We start from the raw sequence: 27,830 nt of genomic DNA, 5'->3' as shown, positions 1-27,830 counted from the left end.
TGGTAGTCCTATTTTTAGTTTTTTTTTTTTTTAAACATCTTTATTGGAGTATAATTGCTTTACAATGGTGTGTTAGTTTCTGCTTTATAACAAAGTGAATCAGTTATACATATACATATGTTCCCATATCTCTTCCTTCTTGCATCTCCCTCCCTCCCACCCTCCCTACCCCACCCCTCTAGGTGGTCACAAAGCACCGAGCTGATCTCCCTGTGCTATGTGGCTGCTTCCCACTAGCTATCTATTTTACATTTGGTAGTGTATATATGTCCATGACACTCTCTCACCCTGTCACATCTCACCCCTCCCCCTCCCCATATCCTCAAGTCCATTCTCTAGTAGGTCTGTGTCTTTTTTTCCCGTCTTGCCACTAGGTTCTTCATGACCTTTTTTTTTTTTTTCCTTAGATTCCATATATATGTGTTAGCATACTGTATTTGTTTTTCTCTTTCTGACTTACTTCACTCTGTATGACAGACTCTAACTCCTTCCACCTCATTACAAATACCTCCATTTCATTTCTTTTTATGGCTGAGTAATATTCCATTGTATATATGTGTCACATCTTCTTTATCCATTCATCCGATGATGGACACTTAGGTTGCTTCCATGTCCTGGCTATTGTAAATAGAGCTGCAATGAACATTTTGGTACATGACTCTTTTTGAATTATGGTTTTCTCAGGGTATATGCCCAGTAGTGGGATTGCTGGGTTGTATGGTAGTTCTATTTTTAGTTTTTTAAGGAACCTCCATACTGTTCTCCATAGTGGCTGTACCAATTTACATTCCCACCAACAGTGCAAGAGGGTTCCCTTTTCTCCACACCCTCTCCAGCATTTATTGTTTGTAGATATTTTGATGAATGCCATTCTGACTGGTGTGAGATGACATCTCATTGTAGTTTTGATTTGCATTTCTCTAATGATTAGTGATGTTGAGCATCCTTTCACGTGTTTGTTGGCAATCTGTATATCTTCTTTGGAGAAATACATATTTAGGTCTTCTGCCCATTTTTGGATTGGGTTGTTTGTTTTTTTGATATTGAGATTCATGAGCTTGTTTGTTTTTTTGATATTGAGCTTCATGAGCTATTTGTATATTTTGGAGATTAATCCTTTGTCAGTTGCTTCGTTTGCAAATATTTTCTCCCATTCTGCGGGTTGTCTTTTCGTCTTATGGTTTCCTTTGCTGTGCAAAAGCTTTTAAGTTTCATTAGGCCCCATTTGTTTATTTTTGTTTGTATTCCATTTCTCTAGGAGGTGGGTCAAAAAGGATCTTGCTGTCTTTTATGTCACAGAGTGTTCTGCCTATGTTTTCCTCTAAGAGTTTTATAGTGTCTGGCCTTACATGTAGGTCTTTAATCCATTTTGAGTTTATTTTAGTACATGGTGTTAGGAAGTGTTCTAATTTCATCCTTTTACATGTAGCTGTCCAATTTTCCCAGTACCACTTATTGAGTAGGCCGTCTTTTCTCCATTGTATACTCTTGTCTCCTTTATCAAAGATAAGATGACCATATATGTGTGGGTTTATCTCTGGGCTTTCTATCCTGTTCCATTGATCTATATTTCTGTTTTTCTCCCAGTACAATACTGTCTTGATTACTGTAGCTTTGTAGTATAGTCTGAACTCCGGGAGCCTGATTCCTCCAGCTCCATTTTTCTTTTTCAAGATTGCTTTGGCTATTCAAGGTCTTTTTTGTTTCGATACAAATTGTGAAGTTTTTTGTTCTAGTTCTGTGAAAAATGCCATTGGTAGTTTGATAGGGATTGCACTGAATCTGTAGATTGCTTTGGGTAATATAGTCATTTTCACAATGTTGATTCTTCCAATTCAAGAACATGGTATATCTCTCTATCTGTTTATATCATCTTTAATTTCTTTCATCAGTGTCTTATAGTTTTATGCATACAGGTCTTTTGTTTCCTTAGGTAGGTTTATTCCTAGGTATTTTATTCTTTTTGTTGCAGTGGTAAATGGGAGTGTTTCCTTAATTTCCCTTTCAGATTTTTCATCATTAGTGTATAGGAATGCAAGAGATTTCTGTGCATTAATTTTGTATCCTGCTACCCTACCAAATTCATTGATTAGATCTAGTAGTTTTCTGGTAGTATCTTTAGGGTTTTCTATGTATAGTATCATGTCATCTGCAAACAGTGACAGCTTTACTTCTTTTCCAGTTTGGATTCTTTTTATTTCTTTTTCTTCTCTGACTGCTGTGGCTAAAACTTCCACAACTATGTTGAGTAACAATGGTGAGAGTGGCAACCTTGTCTTGTTCCTGATCTTAGAGGAAATGGTTTCAGTTTCTCACCGTTGAGAACGATGTTGGCTGTGGGTTTGTCATATATGGCCTTTATTATGTTGAAGTAAGTTCCCTATATGCCACTTTCTGGAGAGTTTTTATCATAAATGGGTGTTGAATTTTGTAAAAAGCTTTTTCTGCATCTATTGAGATGATCAGATGGTTTTAGCCTTCAATTTTTAATATGGTGTATCACATTGACTGATTTGCGTATATTGAAGAATCCTTGCATTCCTAGATAAACCCCACTTGATCATCGTGTATGATCCTTTTAATGTGCTGCTGGATTCTGTTTGCTAGTAGTTTGTTGAGGATTTTTGCATCTATGTTCATCAGTGATATTGGCCTGTAGTTTTCTTTTTTTGTGACATCTTTGTCTGGTGTTGGTATCAGGGTGATGGTGGCCTCATAGAATGAGTTTGGGAGTGTACCTCCCTCTGCTATATTTTGGAAGAGTTTGAGAAGGATAGGTGTTAGTTTTTCTCTAAATGTTTGATAGAATTCACCTCTGAAGCCATCTGGTCCTAGGCTTTTGTTTGTTGGAAGATTTTTAATCACAAGTTTCAATTTCAGTGCTTGTGATTGGTCTGTTTATATTTTCTATTTCTTCCTGGTTCAGTCTCAGAAGGTTGTGCTTTTCTGAGAATTTGTCCTTTTCTTCCAGGTTGTCCATTTTATTGGCATAGAGTTGCTTGTAATAATCTCTCATGATCCTTTGTATTTCTGCAGTGTCAGTTGTTACTTCTCCTTTTTCATTTCTAATTCTATTGATTTGAGTCTTCTCCTTTTTTTTCTTGATGAGTCTGCCTAATGGTTTATCAATTTTGTTTATCTTCTCAAAGAACCAGCTGTTAGTTTTATTGATCTTTGCTATTGTTTCTTTCATTTCTTTTTCATTTATTTCTGATCTGATCTTTATGATTTCTTTCCTTCTGCTAACTCTGGGGTTTTTTTGTTCTTCTTACTCTAATTGCTTTAGGTGTAAGGTTAGGTTGTTTATTTGAGAGGTTTCTTGTTTCTCGAGGTAGGATTGTATTGCTACGAACTTCCCTCTTAGAACTGCTTTTGCTGCATCCCATAGGTTTTGGGTCGTCGTGTTTTCATTGTCATTTGTTTCTAGGTACTTTTTGATTTCCTCTTTGATTTCTTCCGTGATCTCTTGGTTATTTAGTAGCGTATTGTTTAGCCTCCATGTGTTTGTATTTTTTAAAGTTTTTTTCCTTTAATTGATATCTAGTTTTGTAGCGTTGTGGTTGGAAAAGATACTTGATACGATTTCAATTTTCTTAAATTTACCAAGGCTTGATTTGTGACCCAAGATATGATCTATCCTGGAGAATGTTCCATGAGCACTTGAGAAGAAAGTGTATTCTGTTGTTTTTGGATGGAATGTCCTATAAATATCAATTAAGTCCATCTTGTTTAATGTGTCATTTAAAGCTTGTGTTTCCTTATTTATTTTCATTTTGGATGATCTGTCCATTGCTGAAAGTGGGGTGTTAACGTCCCCTACTATGATTGTGTTCCTGTCAATTTCCCCTTTTATGGTTGTTAGCATTTGCCTTATGTATTGAGGTGCTCCTATGTTGGGTGCATAAATATTTACCATTGTTATATCTTCTTCTTGAATTGATCCCTTGATCATTATGTAGTGTCCTTCTTTGTCTCTTGTAATAGTCTTTATTTTAAAGTCTGTTTTGTCACTTTCTGGGTGATGGGGATGGAGGTGGGCCTGGAGGGGTCTGCAAGGCCTCAGGGCCGGAGCCCAGGTCCCCGCCCACCCCAGCGCCCGCCGCCAGCCGAGTCCCGCATCCCACACCTCCATCCTGGGTCCTGGTGACTGGAGGTGCACCCGGGTCTTCAGGACAGGCGGGTGCAGAAGTTGCTTGTGTTGCGGGGGAGTGCAGCGAGGTTCCGGTGCCTCCGCGGAGCATCGTGGGTCTGGGGCTGGAGGCATCGCAGCTTGCTATGCTCTCCACACTTTCCTGGCTCTGAAGCCTCGAGAACATGGTTAGGCAGCAGTAGCTTAATGGGGAGTTTGCCTGCTGGGAACTAGAGCCTGCTGGGGTCTCAGTTCTTGGCTTGTCCCGGAACACGAGGTTGCCAGGCGTGTGACAGCAGCAGGTAGGAGTCAGCCACTGGTGCAGTGATGAGCAGGAAAGGAAGGATGGTGGCTGTTGGCCTGTGAACCTAGGCAAGAATGACGAGCCAACAGAATCCAGACCAAGGTCCGTGGGCCCAGCTCGGTCCTGTGTGGCTGGTCAGTGGAATAGACCTGCAGGTGTGGCTCTTGTCACTCTAGGACTGGATTCAGGACAGATCCTGCTGATGAGCCCAGGGCACCATCCTCAGTGCTCCAGGAGAGTGCACAGTAGTGGAGCGAGGGTGGTGTGCCCAACTCACAGCACAGCGGCCATGCACGTCCAGTCTGCTTACAAGGGCAGCGGAGAGCCGGGGGAAGTCATGGCCTTGGGAATGTCCTCTGATGAAAAAGAACCTGCAGGCTTATAAAATAATTTTTGTGTGGAATGTTGGTGTGTTGAAGAGCAGTTCTGTGTGCTTTTCCTCTTTGGTGTGGATCAGCAGTGCTGAGGCAGCAGGCGTGATACAGAAGTGTGAGCAGAGACCGTCTGGAATCCCCAAACTCCAGGGAAACTAAAGGTGACAGCCAGCCTAGTGAAGAGGACAGGAGCTGGGGGCCAGTGGCGGTGGCAGCAGGAAGGTGCCCAAAGACAGCGGCGTCCCATCTGCGGTGGCAGCAGCCCAGCAGGCGCCCCTTGTCTCAGGGTCCTAATCCTGACTCCAGCCAGGTGGTCAGGGGAGCTGCAAGGTCTTCTGGGAGAGCAGAGCCCACAGTCCTGAGCTGTTCTTTGCTGTGTTTGGGTCATCTCCCCCCATCCAAGGGGAGAAATCTAGATGAGGTTTAAGAATTAGTGCTTTAAGAATGTGGATCTCATAGTTGAAACCTTGGAACATGTGTTTTCAGCACAAGGTGTTAAAGTGAATGGAAGGATTTAATGCCTTTACAAGGAGGGTATCTCCATGTGGGCAGAGCTAGAGAATAAATGGGTCTTGAATAAAAAAATAAATAAAAAATAAAGTCTATTTTGTCTGATATGAGAATTGCTACTCCAGCTTTCTTGTGATTTCCGTTTGCATGGAATATCTTTTTCCATTCCCTCACTTTCAGTCTGTACGTGTCCTTAGGTCTGAAGTGGGTCTCTTGTAGACAGCATATATACAGCTCTTGTTTTTGGATCCATTCAGCCAGTCTATGTCTTTTGGTTGGAGCATTTAATCCATTTACATTTAAGGTAATTATCAATATGAATATTCCTATTACTATTTTCTTAATTGTTTTGGGGTTGTTTTTGTAGGTCTTTTCCTTCTCTTGTGTTTCCTGCCTAGAGAAGTTCCTTTAGCATTTGTTGTAAAGCTGGTTTGGTGGTACTGAATTCTCTTAACTTTTGCTTGTCTGTAAAGGTTTTAATTTCTCCGTCGAATCTGAATGAGACCCTTGCTGGGGAGAGTAATCTTGATTGTAGGTTTTTCCTTTTCATCACTTTAAATATGTCCTGCCAATCCTTTCTGGCTTGCAGAGTTTCTGCTGAACCTTATGGGGATTCCTTTGTATGTTATTGGTTGCTTTTCCCTTGCTGCTTTTAATATTTTTTCTTTGTATTTAATTTTTGATAGTTTGATTAATATGTGTCTTGGCATGTTTCTCCTTGGATTTATCCTGTATGGGACCCTCTGCACTTCCTGGACTTGATTGACTATTTCCTTTCCCATGTTAGGGAAGTTTTCGACTATAATCTCTTCAAATATTTTCTCAGACACATTCTTTTTCTCTTCTTCTTCTGGGAGCCCTATAATTCGAATGTTGGTGCATTTATTGTTGTCCCAGAGGTCTTTGATACTGTCCTCGATTCTTTTCATTCTTTTTTCATTATTCTGCTCCCTGGCAGCTATTTCCACCATTTTATCTTCCAGCTCACTTATCCGTTCTTCTACCTCAGTTATTCTGCTATTGATTCCTTCTAGAGTATTTTTAATTTCATTTACTGTGCTGTTCATCACTGTTTGTTTGCTCTTTAGTTCTTTTAGATCCTTGTTAAATGTTTCTTGAATTTTCTCCATTCTGTGTCTGAGATTTTGTATCATCTTTACTATCATTACTCTGAGTTCTTTTCCAGGTAGGTTGCCTATTTCATCTTCATTTATTTGTTCTTGTAGGTTTTTACCTTGCTCCTTCATCTGTAACATATTTTTTTGTCATTTTATGTGTTTATTTTTTTGATGGGTGGGGCTGTACTCCTGTCTTACTGGTTGTTTGGCCTGAGGCATCCAGCACTGGAGTTTGCAGGCAGTTGGATAGAGCTGGGTCTTGGTGCTGAAATGAGGACCTCTGGGAGGCCGCACTCCAATTAATATTCCCTGGGGTCTGAGGTTCACTGTTAGTCCAGCAGTTTGGACTTGGAGCTCCCACCACAGGAGCTCAGCCCTGACCTCCAGCCTGGGAAGCAAGGTCCTGGAAGCTGTGTGGTGTGGCAAAAAAAAAAAAGAGCAGTACAATATCAAAGAATAAAAAATATAAAATTAGAAAGATAAAAAATATATTAGGAAAAATAAAAATATAATTGAAACAACTGCAACAAGTAAAATAAAATCACAACAGAAAAAAGAAAAAAAAAATGGGGGGAACAAGCCAAAAGGAGAGAACAATAACAAAGTGTAAAGAATAAAATAAAATTAGAAAAATAAAAGATTTATTAGGAAAAATAAAAATATAAATGAATCAACAATAATGAATCAACAAGGTAAAACAGAACCCCAATCTGAAAGAGGAAAAAAGAAAAAAAAAAAAAAAGCCTTAGCTATGGGGGTGGAGTTTAGGCGGGGGTGAAACTTGGGCAGGGGCGGGGTTTAGGGTGGGGTGGGACCTAGGCGGGTGGTGTGGTGACGTTTGAGCCTGGGGTGGGGCCTTGGCTCAGGACAAAGGCAGCCAGAAAAGGCCCTGGGGGCGGGGCCTAGGCAGGGCGACGGTCAAGCGTGGGGCGGGGCCTCTATTTAGGACCTGTGTGGAAGGGGAGAGGCAGCATGTCCAAAGGAGGGCCTCTGGAGTGTGGAGTTCTGGGGTTTGGAGATAAGGCCTTCGGTGAGGGTGTGTGGGTGGGGTTTAGGTCCAGTGCGTTGGAGGGGGTGTCAGAGGGGGTCTCCGCGTGTAGAGGTAGGGCCCTGAGAGTTGGTGTAGGGGCGGGGCTTGGGCTCTGCGCAGGAAGGAGACTCCAATGGCAGAGGATTAGGCCTGGGAGCCCAACAAGCTCCCCCGTGCCTAAGTGGACAGGGAAAGTGCTGGCTGCGTTCCCTTCCATTCCTCCCCACCCCACCGTCTCCCCCATCCCTGCTGGACCCCTAATTGTGGGTGGGTCCTGCTGGGTGTAGGAACTCCTTCCCTCCCCCAGTCACCCCTCAGGGGTGCTGGTCCTGTAGGTCCGGACTTTACTTTTGCTCCCCCTTCCCTCCCTCCCACTCTCTCAGGACCCATGTGGCTGGAGGGGCCTCGATGGGCAGAGGATCAGGCCTGGGATCTCAGCAGGCTTCTCGGGCCCCAAGGGGGCAGGGGAATCCTGGACATGCTCCCTTTTGATCCTCTGCCTTCCCAGGGGTCCCTCAATTTCCCGCTTTGGGTGTGGGATCCCTTCCCCTCCCCCAGCCGCCTCTCAGGGGCACCAGTCCTGTCCCGCCTCCACTTCTCGTCCCCCTTCACTTCCCTCACGCCCCACGTCCTACCCGGTTGCTGCGAGTTCCTCCCGTCCCCTTAGGTGTCCGTGGTCCCCCGCCGGTGCCTGGTAGGTGCCCTAGTTGTGCGGAGACGTGAATTCTGCTTCCTCCTACTCCACCATCTTGACTCTGCCCTCCGTGCTCTTTTTACAACACAGATGTGATCATGTTTGGTTTCTCATTGCTTGACATTGTTTGGACAGTCCAGAATGTTAATCATATGGAGAATTCCTGATGTACATAATATATCCATAATCCCTGACACATAATACATATTATATGTGTGTGTAAATTTCATTTTCGAATCTTCTAGAACAAAATAGTCAAAACTTTTCTCAGGATAAAATATTCAAAGCATGAAAATTGTACTTTCAAGTGTACAAATGATACATTGATAGTTGCTGAATTATTTGAAATACCTTATAGAATATATACTTGTATTTCTCATCTCTTTAACTTTGAAGCTTTTATCAAAAGACCCTATTTATGGCTTACACTTGAGATTTTGAAAGCAGTTTTTCTCCTAAGACTTGGTTTCTTGTGTTCCTTCTCAGACTAAGCACCAAAAAGGAAGGCAAAACTAGGCTTTCTTCATGAACTATACCAATCAAAAATGTAATGGGGAAAATGTTTCTTTAGAGCTTTCCCTAGCAGACTTTTCCTTCTCTATTGTGTAGACCATTAGCTAACTCTCTTGTGACATTTGTAAGTTTTTTGATACAGAAGAATTATTTTTGTAAGTACTTTATGAATAAAATAAATGTGTATGATTACTGAGATGACTGTTGTTTCTGACAAATATTTATTACAGTAATCTGACAAATATTATATTACAGATATAACTATTCTAGCCACCTCAGATTACATAGGATGCTTATTTCTGAAATAATAATGGTTCCAGCCAGATGATTTTTTTTTAAGAAGTCCATTGATATATTTTCAGATTTCATATTGTAACTAGCCTTTAAGAAACTATTCGTTGTTGGGTATTGTATCAAAGAAAAATATCCTCGATTATGCAAAAATGTTATTAAAATATTCCTCACTTTTACAGCTACATATCTATATCAGGCTGGGGTTTCTTTATAAAATTCTACCAAAATAACATATTGCACTCATGGAATAAGAAGATATGAGGATCTTTGTTTAAGTTAGATATTAATAAGATTTGAAAATGTAAAACAATGCCACTATCCTCACTATTATTTTTTGTTTTGGAAAATGTAATTATTCTTCATAAAAATATGTTATGCATGGTAATATTTAATGAATTTATCACTGTTATTTTAAGTGCATTAATAAATAACAGGATTTAATCCTGACATATATATATGTATATGTAACCTGATTTCCTTTGTTTCAACCATATTATTAAAAATTTTATTATGGGATATGCTATTCTTTATACTTTATGGTATTTATTATTTTCAGGAGAGAAATGGACATGATGTGTTATCAAACAAAGCTTTACCCTTTCTTTTAATTATCTTTATCAGAGAGACAATTGTATAGCTCTGCTTATATACTTATATTGTTTTCTTTCTTTTTTATTATTTATTTATTTATTTATATTTATTTATTTTGGCTGTGCCGGATCTTAGTTGTGGCATGCAGGATCTTCGTTGTGGCATGCAGGCCCTTAGTTGTGGCATGAGGACTTAGACGACCAGGGAAGTCCCACTTATATTGATTTAAAATTTTTTCTAAATTACTATTTGAATACCACATTTACACTTGAAGGTAATTTGGCTATTTACAAATTTGAATATCCAATAAAAATTTCGGATTCATATATATTTATTATACGCCATAGAGAAAGATAAAAATTTGCTATCAAATGATTCTCCTTATATTTCCATTTGCTGCAAAGAACATTCTGGAATTTCTCCTCCTGCCTTCTGCCAATGTCATCAAACATATGGCTTGATACTGAACATCTTGGACTAAGGAGGAAACTTTTGAAATTGAAATTAAACATAATTGATTTCTGTCTTTTCCATCTCTTTTTCCTTTATCAAAGAACTAGATAAGGTATCCCATGAAGCTGTATCCCATCCGCTATTCTTTATCTCTATTCCTTGGGACGGTACTAAGTGGTCTTACTCTTTTTTACTGGGATTAAAAACCACCCTACGACAATCTCTCCCTAAGTTCCTAAAGTATGCAACTAAAACAACTCAAAGGGGAAAATAACACTAAAATAATATCAAATAATAATCATTTTCTATGTGCCAGGTGCTTTATATATAGTATTGTTAATCTCACAAGAATGTACAAGGTGCGATTTATTATATTATCCATTTTTCAGATGAGGAAACTAAGTTTCAAAATTCTGCTTGAGTTCAGATCGCTAATAGGTGTTAGACCTGGAATTCAAACCCAGGACTCTATACCTCAGTCAGAGATAATAAATGTGAACAGGACTTGAAATCAAGTCCCCTGATACAGTGCTCTTTCCATTACACCATGTACCTTACGGATAACTTATGTTACTGCAAGTAACAGTAATAATCACAATAGCAACAGAGTAAAAAAGGCAACCCACACAATGGAAGAAATATTTGTAAATCATTTATCAGATAAGGGATTAATATCCAGAATGTATAGAGAACTCCTAAAACTCATCAACAAAAAAACCAAACAGCTTGATTCAAAAATCAGCAAAGGACTTGAATAGACATTTCTCCAAAGAAGATATATAAATGGCCAATAAGCACATGAAAAAAAAAGATCAACAACATTAATCATTAGGGAAATGCAAATTAAAAGTAAAATGACTGAGCCTGCGCGTCTGGAGCCTGTGCTTCGCAACAAGAGAGGCCGCGATAGTGAGAGGCCTGCGCACCGCGATGAAGAGTGGCCCCCGCTTGACACAACTAAAGAAAGCCCTCGCACAGAAACGAAGACCCAACACAGCCATAAATAAATAAATTAAAAAAAAAAAAAAAAGTAAAATGAGATACCACCTCCCATCCAGTAGAATAGTTAATATCAAAAAACCAGAAAATAAAAAGTGTTGGCAAGGATTTGGAGAAAGTGGAACCCTTGTGTACTGTTGGTGGGAAAGTAAAATGGTACAGTGGAAAACAGTATGGTAGTTCCTCAAAAAATTAAAAATAGAATTACCATAAGATCCAGCAATTCCACTTCCGGGTATGTACCCAAAAGAATTGCAAGCTGCGTCTCAAAGAGATGTTTTGTACAACCATGTTCATAGCAGCATTATACACAGTAGCTAAAACATGGAAGAAACCCAAGTGTCCAATAATGGATGCATACATTGTATGTAATATATACACACAATAGAATATTATTCAGCCTTAAAAAGGAAGAAAATTCTGACATATGCTACAACATGAATGAACCTGGAGGATACTATGCTAAATGAAATAAGGCAGTCACAAAAAAACAAATTCTATATAATTCTACTTCCATGAGGTACTTAGAGTAGTCAAACTCAGAGAAGCAGAGAGTAGAATGGTGGTTGCCAGCAGCTGGGGGGGGAGGGTGGAATTGGGTGTTATTGTTCAATGGGTATAGAGTTTCAGGAAGAAATAGAACTGTCTTTGTTCACAGATGACATGGTTGTTTATACAAAAGGTGTGAAATAATTGCCAAAAACACCTTTCTGGGACTAATAAGCAATTATAGCAAAGTTGCAGTATACAAGGTTAATATACAAAAGTATATGGCTTTCCTGTGTACCAACAATGAACAAGTAGAATTTGAGATTTTAAAAAATAGCACATACATTAGCACCCCTCCCCACAAAATGAAATACTTAGGTATAAATCTAACAAAATATGTGCAAGGTCTAGTTGAAGAAAACTACAAATCTCTGATGAAAGAAATCAAAGACCTAAATAAATAGATATTCCATATTCATGGATAAGAAGACTCAATATTGTCAAGATGTCAGTTCTTCCCAACTTGATATATAGATTCAATGCAATCCTAATAATCTTAATAAATTATTTTTTGGATATCAACAACTGATTCTAAATGTACATGGAGAGATAAAAACCCAGAATAGCCAACACAATATTGAAGGAAAAGAAAAAAGTCAGAAGGCTGACACAAGCTGACCTTAAGACTTAACTATAAACTACAGTAATCAAGACAGTGTGGTACTGGCAAAAGAAGAGACATGTAGATCAATGGAATAGACTAGAGAGCCCAGAATTATACCCATATAAATATAATCAACTGATCTCTGACAAAGAAGCAAAGGCAACACAATGGAGCAAAGGTAGACTTTTCCACAAATGGTGTTGGAACAACTGCACATTCATATGCAAAAATGTGAATCTAGACACAGACCTTATACCTTTTACAAAAATTAACTAAAAATATATCACAGACCTAAGAGTAAAATGCAAAACTATAAAACTCCTAGAAGATAACACTGGAAAAAATCTATATGACCTTGGGCATGGTGATGACTTTTCAGATATAACACCAAAGGCAAAATCCATGAAAGAATTGATAACCTGGGCTTCATTAAAATTAAAAACTTCTCCTCTGCAAAAAGACACTGTCAAGAGAAGGAGAAGACAAGCCACAGAGTGGGAGAAAATATTTGTAAAAGACAGATCTGATAAAGGTCTGTTATCCAAAACATACAAAGAACTCTTACAACCCAACAATAACACACAACCTGATTAAAAGATGGGCTAAAGATATGAATAGACACCTTATTAAAGAAGATACACAGTTATCAAATAATCATATGAAAAGATGCTCAACATCACATTTCATCAGGGACTTGCTAATTAAAACAAGGTATCACCATACATCTATTAGAATAGCTAAAATTCAAACCATTGATTACACCAAATGTTGTTGAGGATATGCAGCAACAGGAACTCTCATACATTGCTTGCACAGATGCAAAATAGTACAGCCACTCTGGAAGGTATTTGGTGGCTTCTGAAAAACTAAACATAATTTTACCACCCAATCCAGCAATCACGATTTTGGTATTTAGCCAAAGGAGTTAAAAACTCATGTTAACACAAAACCTGCACATGGATGTTTATATCAGCTTTATTTATAATTACCAAAACATGGGAGGAACCAATATGCCCTTTAGTAGGTGAATGGATAAATAAACTGTAGTACATCCAGAAAAAGGAATATTATCACTGAAAAGAAGTAAGTTATCAAGCCATGATAAGACATAGAGGAACATTTATCACATATTACAAAGTGAAAAAAGCTAATCTGGAAAGGGTATCTCTTATATGATTGCAACTATATGGCATTCTGGAAAAGGCAAAACTATGGAGACAGTAAAAAGATGAATGGTTGCCTGGGGTTAGAGGGAGAAAAGGATGATAGGCAGAGCACAGAGGAGTTTTAGGGCTACTATGTACAATACTGTAATTGCAGATACATGTCATTATACATTTGTCAAAACTCATAGAATGTATAACACCAGGAATGAATCTTAATGTAAATTATGGACTTCGGGTGATAATAATTGTATCAACTCTCCATTTCCGAGGATTTGTTGTTGTTGCTGCTTATTGTAGTTGTTATTGTTTAATGACTTTTCTAAACAGACGAATTCTGTAGTCTATTCTTTGTTTTATGTGGCTCCTGAAGTCTCTGTTATATTATCTTAGTGGTCAGCAAATGATTGGGCAGAGTCCTTAAACAGGAATACCTCAGAGAGATTACCTCAGAGGTTTGGTTCCAGATCACTGCAATAAAGCAGATATCTCAACAGAGTGAGTCACATAAATTTTTTGGCTTCTCAGTACATACAAAAGTCATGTTTACACTGTACTGTAGTCTATTACGTATGCAATAGCATTATGTCTAAAAAACAATGTACATACCTTAATTTAAAAACTTTATTGCTAAGAAAATGCTTACCATCATCTGAGCCTTCAGCAAGTTGTAATCTTTTTGCTGGTAGAGGGTCTTGCCTTGGTGTTGATGGCTGCTGGCAGATCAGAGTGGTCAGCAGGGTGGTCAGCTGAAGGTTGGGGTGGCTGTGGCAATTTTTTTTTTTTTTAATATTTGTTTGGTTTTCGCTGCATCAGGTTTTAGTTGCGGCACGCGGGATCTTTCGTTGCGGCGCGGGCTTCTCTCTAGTTGTGGCCTGCGGGTTTTCTCTCTCTAGTTGTGGCACGCGGGCTCCAGAGTGCGTGGGCTCTGTAGTTATGGCACGCGGGCTTAACCGACCCGCGGCACGTGGGATCTTAGTTCCCTGACCAGGGGTCGAACCCGCGTCCCCTGCATTGGAAGGCGGATTCTTTACCACTGGACCACCAGGGAAGTCCCGCGATTTCTTAAAATAAGACAACAATGAAGTTTGCCGCACTGACTCTTCCTTTCACGAACAATTTCTCTGCAGCATGCAATGCTCTTTGATAGCATTTTACAGTAGAACTTACAAAATTGCAGTCAATCTTCTCAAACCCTGCTATTGCTTTGTCAACGAAGTTTATGTAATATTCTAAATCCTATGTTTTTGTTCAACAAACTTCAGAGCATCTTCACTTGGAGTAGATTTCATCTCAAGAAAACACTTTCGTTGCACATCCTTAGGGAGCAACTCCTCATTCATTAAAGTTTTATCATGAGGTTGCAGCAATTCAGTCACACCTTCATACTCCACTTCTAATTCTGGTTCTCCTGCTATTTCCACCACATCTGCAATTACTTCCTCCACTGAAGTCTTGAACCCCTCAAAGTCATCCGTGAGGGTTGGAATAAAGTTATTCCGTACTCCCGTTAATGTTGATATTTTGACCTCTTCCTATGAATCACAAAGGTTCTTAATGGCATCTAGAACTGTGACTCCTTCCAGAAGGTTTCCAATTTACTTTGCCCAGATCCATCAGAGGAATCACTATGGCAGCTACAACCCTACAAAATGTATTTCTTAAATAATAAGACTTGAAAGTCGAAATTACTCCTTGATTCACGGACAGCAGAATAAATGTGTTAGCAGGCACAACATTAATCTCACTGTATATCTCCATCAGAGCTCTTGGATGACCAGGTTCATTGTTGATGAACAGTAATATTTTGAGAGGAAACTTTTTTTCTGAGCAGTAGGTCTCAACATTGGGCTTAAACTATTCAGTAACCTATGTCATAAACAGATAGGCTGTCATCCAGGTTTTGTTGTTCCATTTATAGAGCACAAGCAGAGTAGATTTAGCATAATTCTTAAGGGTCCTAGGATTTTTGGAATAGTAAATGAGCATTGGCTTCAACTTAAAGTCACCAGCTGTGTTGGCACCAGCAAGAGTCAGCCTGTCCTTTGAAGCTTTGAAGCCAGGCATTGACTTCTGCTCTCTAGCTATGAAAGTCCTAGATTGCATCTTCTTCCAATATAAGGTTGTTTCATCTACACTGAAAATCTGTTGTCTAGTGTAACCACCTTCATTAATTATCTTAGCTAGATCTGGATAACTTGCTGTAGCTTCTACAACAGTACATGCTGCTTCATCTTGCACTTTTATGTTTTGGAGATGGCTTCATTTTTTAAACCTCATGAACCAACCTCTGCTCACTTCAAACTTTTCTTCTGCAGCTTCCTCACCTCTCTCAACCTTCACAGAGTTGAAGAGAGTTACGGCTTTGCTCTGGATTAGGCTTTGGCTTAAGGGAATGCTGTGGCTGGTTTGATCCACTAAAACTTTCTCCATATTAGCAATAAGGCTGTTTTGCTTTCTTATCATTCGTGTGCTCACTGGAATAGCACTTTTAATTTCCTTCAAGAACTTTTCCTTTGCATTCACAACTTGACTAACTGTTGGTGCGAGAGGTCTAGCTTTCAGCCCGGCATGATTTCCTCACTAAGCTTAATCATTTCTAGTTTTTGATTTAAAGTGAGAGACATGTGACTCTTCCTTTCACTTGAACACTGAGATGCTAATGTAGGGTTATTAATTGGCCTAATTTCAATATTGTTTTTTCTTAGGGAATAGGGAGGCCCGAGAGGGAGAAAGACGGGGAACAGCTGGTTGATGGAGCAGTCAGAACACACACAGTATTTATCGACTACGTTCTCTGTCTTATGTGGGCATGATTCGTGGTGCCCCAAAACAATTACAGTAGTAACATCAAAGATCACCGGTCACAGATCACCATAAGTATAATAATAATGAAAACGTTTGAAATACGGTAAGAATACTAAAATGTGCCACAGAGACATGAAGTAAGCAAATGCTGTTGGAAAAATGGTGCTGATAGACTTGCTTGATGTGGGGTTGCCACAAACCTTCAATTTGTAAAGAATGCAGTATCTGCAAAGCACAATAAAGTGAAATTAATAACATGAGGTATGCCTGTACCTGGAACCAAAAACTCTTCAAGTCTTTGCAGAGGGCCCATATGTGTTTTTTTTTTTTAATTTTTAAATTTATTTATTTATTTATTTTTAATTTATTTATTTATTTATGGCTGTGTTGGGTCTTCGTTTCTGTGCGACGGCTTTCTCTAGTTGCGGCAAGCGGGGGCCACTCTTCATCATGGTGCGTGGGCCTCTCACTATTGTGGCCTCTCTTGTTGCAGAGCACAGGTTCCAGATGCGCAGGCTCAGTAGTTGTGGCTCACGGGCCCAGTTGCTCCCCGGCATGTGGGATCTTCCCAGACCAGGGCTCGAACCCGTCTCCCCTGCATTGGCAGGCAGATTCTCAACCACTGCGCCACCAGGGAAGCCCCTCATATGTGTTTGTTGTGGCCCACTTTCAACACTTGCCAAGAACCTTACAATTCTACCTGAGCCTTTATTTCCTGCTTTCTTAGAGCCTTAAGATCAGCGGGAGGTGAAAATTTCAGAGTTTTTTTTGTTTTTTCCTGAGCATGCACACAGCCCTGTGCATGCATTTGGCCTTCTACATTCTCAGGACTTTGTCAGACCTTTGTAAGCCCTTACTGGACACTCATTCCCCAGCCTTTCCTCACAAGCTTTTTGTTTAGTCTGCTGTTTGCTCCTGCTGTCAGTGATCACCACAGGCAGTAGTAACCTAAGATATTAGACTGTAAATATTTTCAACAAGTACTCCTGGGAAGGAGATTTAGCACTAGGCTAGTTTGTAGTTAGGCAAAATAAAGACACGTCTTTAAGCCACTATTCTAGGAATCCACCAGGCAGATTAGAACAAATAATTAATCACAATTCTTTGCTCACTCTGGTACCAGGAATGCAGGCTGTTATTCTCACAGCTACCACTGATCTAAGGAGAGGGGGATGGGACTGGAATCCCATTAGTACTTACTAAGAATCAGCTATTTTCCTTAAATAAGTATTTTTGCCAGGTTGCCGCAGGCCTTTGGCTAATTTCCAGAGTTCAAAAAAAGTTGATTCTGACAGTTTTTTGCCCATTTTTCATTGGGAATTTTGCCTAATAATTTTAAAAAATGTTTGTTGAGATACAACTCATTAGAAAGTTCAGTTTTGTGGCCAGGATTCAATTGTTGGTGGAACCTCTATCTTTGACATCTTGAGGAATCTTAGTTTATGGCAGCTGTGCAGCTAAGAAGATGTCCAAAAGAGGTCGTACAAGTCTAGGCAAGGTCAGATCCTGAGAAGGTTTAGCTCTAATATGACCCTCAACTTTTCAGATCCTTAAACTCTAAAAAGTTACCTCTAATTCTCAGAAATGATTCATGCTAACCAAACTAATAAGAAACTAATTTATAAATCATAATGTCAATAAATTATTTCATAATGCAAAGTATTTCTGGCAAGATAACCAATATCAGACCATTTTTTGGTCTCTGTTTCCCAGTGTGTTAGTACCCGTGGAAGAGACCAGGTCAAAAAATTGCTTGGTGAGCACAGGGTAGAATAATGCAGTTGGGTGTTATTGTAAAATATTTCTTCTAGGCAGGGTACTAGGGAGAACTTCCATCTCTAATTCTGAGCCTCATTTATAAAATGTCAATTACAGTAACTACTTAAAAGTATTGGTGTTAGGATTAAATGAAATTACACATGTGCATGAATCATGATTTCACTATGACAGAAACCAATTCAACTTTAGCTTAGACAAAAGGAAAACTTCATGATTCACAGAATCCAAGGAATGATTGACCAACCAAACCATAGGAAGAGCAGGAATAATACCTTCCTCTCCGTCCCTGTTTGACTTTACTCTGTTGGCTCTGTTCCCTGCAACTGCAGCTTAGTTTCCTCCATTTGGTGAGGAACATGGTCACTGATAACTCCCACGTTTTACATCTTACAATTTGGCTACCAAGATTCTACTTTTTTTTTTCTTTCGTTCTCAATTCCTGTTAGAAGATGTTTGGGTTATGTCCTTAACCCTGAAGAAATCAATTGTGGCCAAAGGACTGGGAACATGAAAGAACATGCAATTTTCCCACAGGTTCTACAGGGTTTAAGCTGACAGAGGAACAGTGTGGTAAATTGTATTATTGCCCCCAATCATTTGCTCCTCACTTTCCATGTATATGTGACTTGAAGCTTCCCTTCCTTGTAGAAAGAGTATATATCCCCTCTCCATTGAGGTTGAGCTTAGCCATATGATGTGACACTTATGCAGAAGCTTTAAGAGGCACCATGATTTTCTGGCAGCTCCCTGGCTGGCCCACGCTGCCAAGAGATTGGGCAAGTCTCATGTAGGAGTTGTTTCTTCGCCCTGGAATCCAGGATGAGACAGCACATGGTGCACAGCCATAGTCTTCCCAAAGCCTGAAGCAGCACTGTAAACAACTTGTAGTCTCCATGTAACATAAGCAAAAATTAGTCCTTTGTTTTCTAAAAGTCACTGAATTTTCAGAGTTGTCTGTTATATAGCATAACCTGGTGAAAGCTAATACAAGCAGTTCCCAGAAAAAGAGAGGGGAGATGCTGGCTGGTGAAACATTAAATTACTTAAAACAGTGCCTACAATACAGAATGCTTTCAATATAGACTCCCCTGAGAAACATCAATAAATCCTAACTTTCCAACTCCCACTTTTAGTGAGTCATAAAAAATTCTCATCATAAAGGTGAATTATAATATATTGAGAAGACATAATTTATTCATATTTCTTATATTTATTTATTCTATATGCTGTTGCCCTGATTGCATTTAGGAGAGACTCTGGTCCTACTGGCAACTCATGTTTTAACCATTCCTTAGAATGATGATCCACCTTACGCAGTATCTTACTTTCTTCCACTCTCAATATTCAGAAGGTTCTCCCAATCAGAGGCTTTGCTGCTTTCTCTCTAGTCTACGTTTTTTTCCCCAGTCTACATTTTGGTTTGCATATTTCCTCCCTCTATATACTTTCCCTGGAGAATTATAATCATTCATACAACTTCAACCTGCCAACATAATTAAAACCTCCAAATATATTTCTAGGCCAGATCTTGTTCCTGAGCTCTAGACACACCTACTCATCTGCCCGCTGGATATCTTCACTTCATGTTCCACTGACACCTCAGACACAGCCACTTCACTCATCATCTTTCTTTTCAAATCTGTTTTCTTCTCCTTCTTCTTTTGGCCTGTACTGCCTATCCTGGTTAATGGCACCACCATGTACCTAGTTGCTCATGCTAAACATTTTGGCATCACCTTCATTTTCTCCCCTCTCCTCATGTCCTTGCTATTCCAATCAAATAACTGTCTCAACTCCTGTAGAGTCTGTTCTTTACACATGTACCAAATCGTCCTTTTCCTCTGGTCCTCCTGCCATGGCCTTCAGCTCAGTTCCATCAGACATTTAATGACTTCTTTAATTCTAATTGCTATTCTGAATGCTGCAAATAAAGAATGAATAAGGCATACTCCCTGAGGCCCAGGAACTCACTTTCTAGTCAAGAGGATAAACAGACCATTTCATTTATACAACAGGGTAAATGCTAAAACAGAGTTATGGATAGGGGACTATGGGAAATCAGAGAAAGAATGCTTTACCTAAACTAGCAATTTGGAGAAGTGGAGAATTTTGAACTGAGTAAGGATGATATGGAGTGTGGAACACATTATATACAGGAAGGGAGAACTGCCTTAGCAAAAGTGTGAATGAGGATAGTGAGTAGGAAATATTGAAGACTGAGGCTAGAGGGAGGGGTTAAGTGGGAGCCAAATCATGTAACGTGGACTCACTTAAGGAGCTTAGACTTAACCTTATAGGGCAGTAGTTTCAAACTGGGCTAAACAAAGCTCCTCAGGGTTCACTGAGTGGGCGAGGCCATGGAAGGCCAGCTGGGCTTCACAGCTTTGGTTCTGACACCTACTTCAAGGGGAACCGCTCGCTAACCTTTATCCCATCATTTGCATAATAGTTCCCTGACCTAAAGGTGTTGCGTGTTTATCAAAATCACACACATAACGGGGTTGGAGAGGATATCATGAGTGCTGAACAGTTTAAGCCAACTGCTCTGCTCTGAAGACGAATCACAAGATGAGACATTCAGTTATTATTTCCACACAGCTTTTTATGATCTTTCACATCCAATCAGTACCTTGCACAAAGATTAGGTGACAGGAATCTTCTGTGATCACTTGCTTTCCACCAAGTTCAAAAATCCTTCTGTGGGGGCTTCCCTGGTGGCGCAGTGGTTGAGAATCTGCCTGCTAATGCAGGGGACACAGGTTCGAGCCCTGGTCTGGGAAGATCCCACATGCTGCAGAGCAACTGGGCCCGTGAGCCACAACTACTGAGCCTGCGCGTCTGGAGCCTGTGCTCCGCAGCAAGAGAGGCCGCGATAGTGAGAGGCCTGCACACCGCGATGAAGAGTGGCCCCCGCTTGCCACAACTAGAGAAAGCCCTCCCACAGAAACGAAGACCCAACACAGCCAAATATAAATAAATAAATAAATAAATTAACAAACAAACCTTCTGTGGGCTTGTTACCACAATTTAATTGTATTGTACCAAGAAAAACACTGTATTTGCTCCCTTTCCTTAACTCAACTGTGGGAGAAAAGAATTAAGCACTTATTGTTCAGCTCTCAAGGCAGACGTCAGTTTATTTGGGAGGCAGTAGGCAGAGGAGGAAAGACTTCCTGTCTTCTTTCCCCCCAGTCAGAGGTCTCAAAGTCCAAGCACTGTGTAAGACTGATGTAACTGGCAGGAGACATGGCTCCTCTTGGGTGGAAGCCTGGCTCCTCTGAGAATCATCAAAGTTCTGCTCCAGGCGGAGCTGGAGTAAGAACAGCAACTCATCGAGGGCTTAATATGTTCTGGGTGCCATAACTGCATTAACTTATTTAATCATTACAACGAAGCTAAGAGATAGGTACTGTGTGACCCTCATTTTAAGTATAAGGAAATTCAGGTATAGACGCTAAGTAACTTGTTCCAGATACCTAGGTGGTAAATGGCAGGGCCAGGATTCAAACTCAGACAGTCTGGCTCCCGTATTTGATCTCACAATCACTGAGCTAAAGCGTCTCCTTAAAAGTGGGTCTTACAGAGAGTCCTTCAATGCAAAGGGTTTAAAAGGCCAACCCCAGCAAGCCTAGCCCGGGACCAGGGCTTAGTCTTTTTAAAGTCAATTTATCTCATCTCTACCATTTGAAAAGAAAGCTTGTACAGTAAGTCCCCTACATACGAACTTTCGAGTTGCAAACTTTCAAAGATGCAAACGTGCATTTGCACGTCCAATCACGTAAGTTAGTTCACGTGCCTGGCATACATTGTCACGCGTGTGCATCCTCTGCAAGTGGTTGTGTTTTTGTGTTCTTTACTGTACAGTACTGTATACAGTAGTGCAGTATCTTTATTTCAAGCCCAGCATGTCCAGAAGCAAGTGTAAAAGCAGTGGTGATGTAGCTGGTACTGCTAAGAAGCGCCAGGAATGGGAGGCCCAGAGAAAGGACGAAGAGAGACAAGAGGAAGAAGAAGTAACTGAAGAACCAAAGAGATTCACAATGCAGGAAATGGCAAGGGGATTTTCTTTATTTGAGGGGGCACTGTTAGTTTTTGAGGCATAGGACTCAAACGTAGAACGGTACATGAAGTTTGCAGCAGCCGTTCAGAATGCAAGCCAGTGCTACCGTATCATCTATGATGAGAAAAAAAGAGCTACTACCCAGACGTTACTAGATCATTTTTTCAACAGGGTAGATAGGCTTGAATCCAGCAAGGAACCAGAACCTGTCCATCAATGTCAGGCGTGAGTGAAATTGCAGCTTGCCCTCATCTCCCATTGCTGACGATCTTTCAGCTCTACCCTCTCCCACCTCCTCTCCCTCCTCCAGTCAGTAACTCTTCTTGCCTGCTCACTCAATGCCAGCCCCTATATTCCAGCTGTTGTACTGTACTACTGTACCTTTCAAGGTACTGTACTGTAAGATTAAAAAATGTTTTCTTTACTTTTTGTTTGTTTTTTATGTATTATTTGTGTGAAAAGTATTATAAACATATTACAGTACTATAGAGCCGATTGTGTTAGTTGGGTCCCTAGGCTAACTCTGTTGGACTTACGAACAAATTGGACTTACGAATGCACTCTTGGCATGGAACTCGTTCGTGTGTAGGGAACTTACTGTACTTTGATGGTCCAGTTCCCCCAAGGTTGCTACAAAAGAAGTTGAGGCTGTGTCCTTATCAACTCGTTTACTAACACGAGTCAATTCTAATTGGGTCAACTATTTTATTTTGCTCAGGGAGGACACTATAAGTAGAAATTCTTGGGGCTTTTAACCACTAAGGAACCCCAGATCTTTAATGCATTTATTCAAATGTACATTCTAAACCAAACAACCTCAGTGTGTAAATTTACACATTCAACATGACTCTTGCTTCCCCTTTTCTAAGGGAAATCTTTAATTAGGATTTAGAATTATTCTCCACACAAATAATTTTTTAAAAGTTTATAATACACAGCTATAGGTGTTGGAGAGCCACTGAATGGGAAATTTGCTTTTTAGATTGTTCTAGCTTCAGCATGGAAGATAAATTTAAGGGGTGCATGACTGAAGGTTGGATGATGAAAAGGCCATTGTAACAGACAAGGTGAAAGATTAAAAGAAGATGAATGCAGGCGGTGGTAATAAGCATGGAGAGGAGAGGGCAGATTTTTAAAAATTGAGGAAGTAAAGAGGTAAAACTTGGTAATTATGCTGGTTATTCTCCGTTTGCCCTACAGCACCATTTTCTACCTTTCTTTGCCCAGCTCTGTGTCCTGGCGGGTGGCTGGCTCTCTGGACTGTATCATCCAAAGTCCCTTACTGGCTGGCTTTGGATTGGGTTCTGCTAGTAGGAGGCATTAGTAAGAGACTGGCGGGCAGGGGGAGAAAAAGGTCAGGGAATTCTCTCCTCTGCTTACGGCTATAGTTCCATCTAGGTGGTCCCTCTTCCATAACTACGACTCTTTCTGGATCTGGTAATACAGTCCTCTCCTTCTGCTTCTTCAGGTCTGTGGGTACCTCACAAACCCTGTTGACTCCCTTAACTTCCCTGAGCTCTGTAAAGAGTCCTTTGGTTAAACTCTCTTTAATTAATAAGCCCTCTGAGTCGTTTTCCTTCTGGGCCCTGGATGAGCAGTGATCGATGGGGAATGGGGAGAGGAGTGCAAAGAGCTGAGGTGACTCCCAGGTTTAGAATCTTTCCTCTCAAATGGACTTTTAGCATTTGCCTGAGTGTTTTGTTAGGACATGCTCTATTCAGATGACTTGGAATCCATCCCTGGCACCACCACTTTGGTTGGCATTTCCAGCAGGAGATTCAGGCAGGTTCTCCAGAACCAAGCATGGTGCCTGGTGTAGAGCAGCACTCAATACATGGATTTTCTCTCTCAGTGTCTCTGAACTTTACTGTCACATTATTACAGGCCCCCGTACACTCAGATTTTGAACTCAGCGTTGGTCTGGCCATTGTTAGTTTTATATCTAACTTTGAGTTCTAGATTTTGAAATGTACATGGGACAGTTAGAAAGGGCTATGTAAAACAACAACAACAAAATTCCCAATTATAATAAAAGCTTTGAAAACATTGAAGAAACTGGGATTATTTAGCAGTGAGAATGCATTAATGCAAATTTTAATACCCAAGCAGTTGGCCTACGGCTGTAGTGTTTTGTTGATTAAACTATAAAATTTTCTCTCCAACAAGTAATTCAGTATGATGAACATTCTATTCTTCATCATATAACAATCATTTCAACTCACAAGAATTTAGTTGAGAGACTCTTCATAATTCTTGTTAAGTCATAAATTATATTTCTACTCCCTACATTGCCTTTATGCCTATACTGCATACCCTAAATACTTCAAGTACTCTAACAACCCCTATGGAAGACTGCCCCATACCCTGCACCCCTCACATGCACATTAGACTCACCAGGGAGCTCTTTAAAAATACTCATTCCCAGACTCCACCCCATGCCAATTAAATCAGCAATTTGGAAATGAGGCCCAGGTGTGGATATTGTTTAAAAGTTCCCCAAATGATCCTAAAATGAACAAAGTTGAGAACAAGACTCCAAACCATAAAACAACCAAGATCACACAAAAAGATATGACTCTCCACAGCATGTATAAATCCAAGATACCTTGTGTCTGTTTATCCCTTGTTAATGAACTTGCTGTGAGCCTTTTCCCCCCATTAACCTTCAGCTTTTGCACACTGGAAAGCTGATTGAGAGCCCTTCAGTTGGTTTTGCTTCCTTGTTTGACGTGTGTGGTTTGTTGACAAGCTGCCCAGAACATGGTGAAAGACAACCACAATTAAACCTGCCTCTGAGTCAGCAGTGGTTTTCTCCATCAGTGAGGTTTTTCTTAGAACCCTAAAAGAGGGTGAAAAAAGAGCATATAAATGAAGGAATCAAATAGACTCTCAAGAGTCATTAAAGATAACAGTTTTGGTTGGGGATGGGGAAGGCTATTGTGAACAAAAGAACGATGCTTTCAATATTTTCAAAGAAAGCTTTGACTAAGGATCAAGAAGTAAAATGTGTATTCTGCATTTGTTTTGCATCATGCTTCAGGGTTCTTCGTGATCAAATATAGGGTTCTTTCAAAAGAAGTAAAAGGTAATTGCAATAAATACAGTTACTTTCAATAAATATATTTAATCTTGAGTAATTCTGTCTCAGTTAGGAATGAGGTAATAAAAGAAGAGAAAATAGTTTTTAAAATGTTTTCTATCTCAGTTTCTTACAGTGAGCAAATGTTCCATGTCATTTGTGTCAGTTCCATTTTTTTCAAGTGACTTTCCCTATGTAGAGAGTGTCTTGAGTTATAGATAAACTACACAGGAATGCAGATAACCTGTGATTTCTCTATCTAGGATAATTGCAATGTAACTTAGTGAGGCCTAGTAGCTCACAAAGTTATCTGAAGTATTTCAGAAGGGACAGGGAGCACCCCTTGCACTTTTTTAGCAGTAGTCACTGCCCACAGGTTGATACTGTAGGAGATGATGAAACAACCCAAGTTGGCTTCTTTTATTTCTTCTCTGCCCTTTCTCCACTTCCTGTCAAGTTTTCCCTCCATCTCAGCCTATGTTGACTTGGTAATAATATGTCCACTTTCAGTTTCATGCAGTCTAAATGTTTTAGGTAGTTTGGTTATCTCACAAACCAAACAGACCAAAAAACAAAACAAGGCAAAACAAGACAAAAGAAACCTTGCCCTGTGGAATGGGAAAGCAGACCCTGGAGTATAAGATAATCTGTAAAATGAAGTATTGCATAACTCAGAGCAGGGACTCAAAAGAGGTGACTAGAATGATGAAGTCTAAAGTGATTTCTCCAAACCAAAATCTCTGGAGAGAATGATTGGGAGGTCTCCCTCTGCTTTCTGGAAAGAGATTCCAGTCAATTACATCTGACTCTTAAAGGATATGAGTTGCATAGGCTTCTGATCAAATGCTTAAAGGTGTCAGTGACTTAATTTTTATTTTAATAATCCAGCTAAGTTTTAAATGACTCTAGATAATAGTAACAATGCATAGCATTAAATATGTATATATTATATATAAAATGCTTTTGTATATAGTATCTCATTTGATGGTCATATCAATCTTGTGTCCAAAGTAGGAAAGGTAGCTTTGTTAGGCCTTCTTACAAATAATGACTCTTAAGGAAAGGTTCTTAAATGGGCCAGAAAGCACCAAGCTTGGACTAGAATGCATGTATTTTTTTTTTTAAGTCTTTTCACGTTCTACCACATCGCACTGGGACTCTCTAAGTCCTTAGCATTTCAGTTGTGTGAGGTGATGAAGGAAGAAATTTTCATATACTGAGGTACGGGGAAGACATTCTTGCTTACACATGATTTAACTTAAACTTTATGCTAACCAGAACAGCCTGTTTTGTGGCCTATTAAACATACATTGTACATTTGCTTTAACCATTAAAGAAAAGGGTGCCTCGTCCAGAAGTAATATGTCCATTTTTAAGATAGAGATAAATGTCTCCCTCTTCCTGGGACGTCAATGGTCAAGGCTAGTACTCCTTAGATGACAAGGCTCTCTTCCCAGGCACAAGGCCATGCTGACTGTGTATGTGATGCTGTCTTTTTTGAAACCTTGAAAGAATGTACCCCTCTCGCGTTGGATATTCTTTGTTCCGACAAGATATAAAACTGTGCTGAAACCACGTTTCCTTGGAACAGTTCCTCAGAGCTACCCAAGAGGCTGTTTGTCAGGCTATACTTCTCAGTTTGGCTCAAAACTCTCTTCTATTCTTATTATAGATCAGTTATTGATGACTTCCCTCTACATAGTGAAATAAATACAATTCAATCTTAAAGTTAGTAAAGCAGCGATTGAGGTTGAGAAAGAAATAAGGACCTTAAGTGGTTGGGAAAGTCTAAGTGCAAAACCTAGGAGTCGGGGGATGTAGTTTCCACTAAAATTAAAAAATATGAGTACTTACTTTGAGCCAGACTCTGCTAGGTGCAAAGTTAAAAAATGGTTAAGAACAGATCCTGTCTTTGAGGAACTTTCTGACTAGGGCAGCAGGTCACAATCTAGTGATCTGGGCTTTGAAGAACTGATTAGGATTTACATGTGTGCTCACAGGAAGGGTGGTTCAGATAATCAGGTCAAAAGAGAAGGCAAAAAGGCATATAAATGATGAATTTTTGAGAGTGAAGGAGCCCTCAAAGTTTGTCAGTTTGATACGGAAAATTGCTCTATTTTTTTGTTTCTTAAATACTCACCATCAGCATGTACGAAACCAGGGGCAAGAGAGACTTTTTTCAGCTGTAATTCCTACGCACCACCCCTCCATTTAAAAGTTCTCAATCTACCTTAGGGTCCACACTTGAATGTAAAAAAAACTTTTAAAATGTAACCACTATACAGTGGTGATATACCGAACAGTGAGATAAAGCCTAAGCTCGCTTGAAAAAAAACTGAACAGGGAGCCAGTGACTCGGGTTTGAGCCATGCCTATGCTACGAACTGTTCTGTGATCTTGGGCAAGTGACTTCTCAGGATGTCCCTCTCGGTCTGTAAGGTGAGTATGACCCAAAGGTCCACCTCACCGAGTTTTGTGAGGATGATTTTTAAAATGCCAGTGAAAGCATTTCCTCTACTCCATTTAGGGTGCTTTTGCTAGCTCCGGGTTCCTTCCACTCTCGCCACTATGAGATTTGGTGCATCACGACCCAAAGGCCTTAAACATCACAATTGCCTGACCGTCTCTCCTCATACACACCCACGTCCCTCGCGCTGACTGAGTCGGCCGAGGGAGGTCTCGTAGCTGAAGTCACACACTCCTAAAGGCCAGGTGAAAGGGACAGAAAGCTCCGCTTCCAGCCGGAGAGACGGGAAAAACGCGAGCATGGAAGAAAGTT

The 27,830-nt window shown here is 40.0% G+C and overlaps 1 long non-coding RNA gene across 1 annotated transcript; it reads right to left on the bottom strand.

Annotated features, from left to right (window-relative positions):
* LOC309627247 lies at positions 1 to 27,821 on the bottom strand. The gene is made up of 2 exons (XR_014243625.1): positions 24,578 to 27,821; positions 1 to 16,358 (listed from the first exon to the last, which is right to left on the bottom strand). It is a non-coding gene; the product is annotated as an uncharacterized lncRNA (long non-coding RNA).
* Positions 27,822 to 27,830: the final 9 nt, after the last annotated feature.

This window comes from Balaenoptera borealis, assembly GCF_965194805.1.
Source record: "Balaenoptera borealis genome assembly, chromosome: 4".
In the NCBI taxonomy this organism is placed as follows: domain Eukaryota; kingdom Metazoa; phylum Chordata; class Mammalia; order Artiodactyla; family Balaenopteridae; genus Balaenoptera; species Balaenoptera borealis.
The sequence above is the reverse complement of the archived record's forward strand: the minus strand, read 5'-3'. Positions and strand labels throughout refer to the sequence as shown.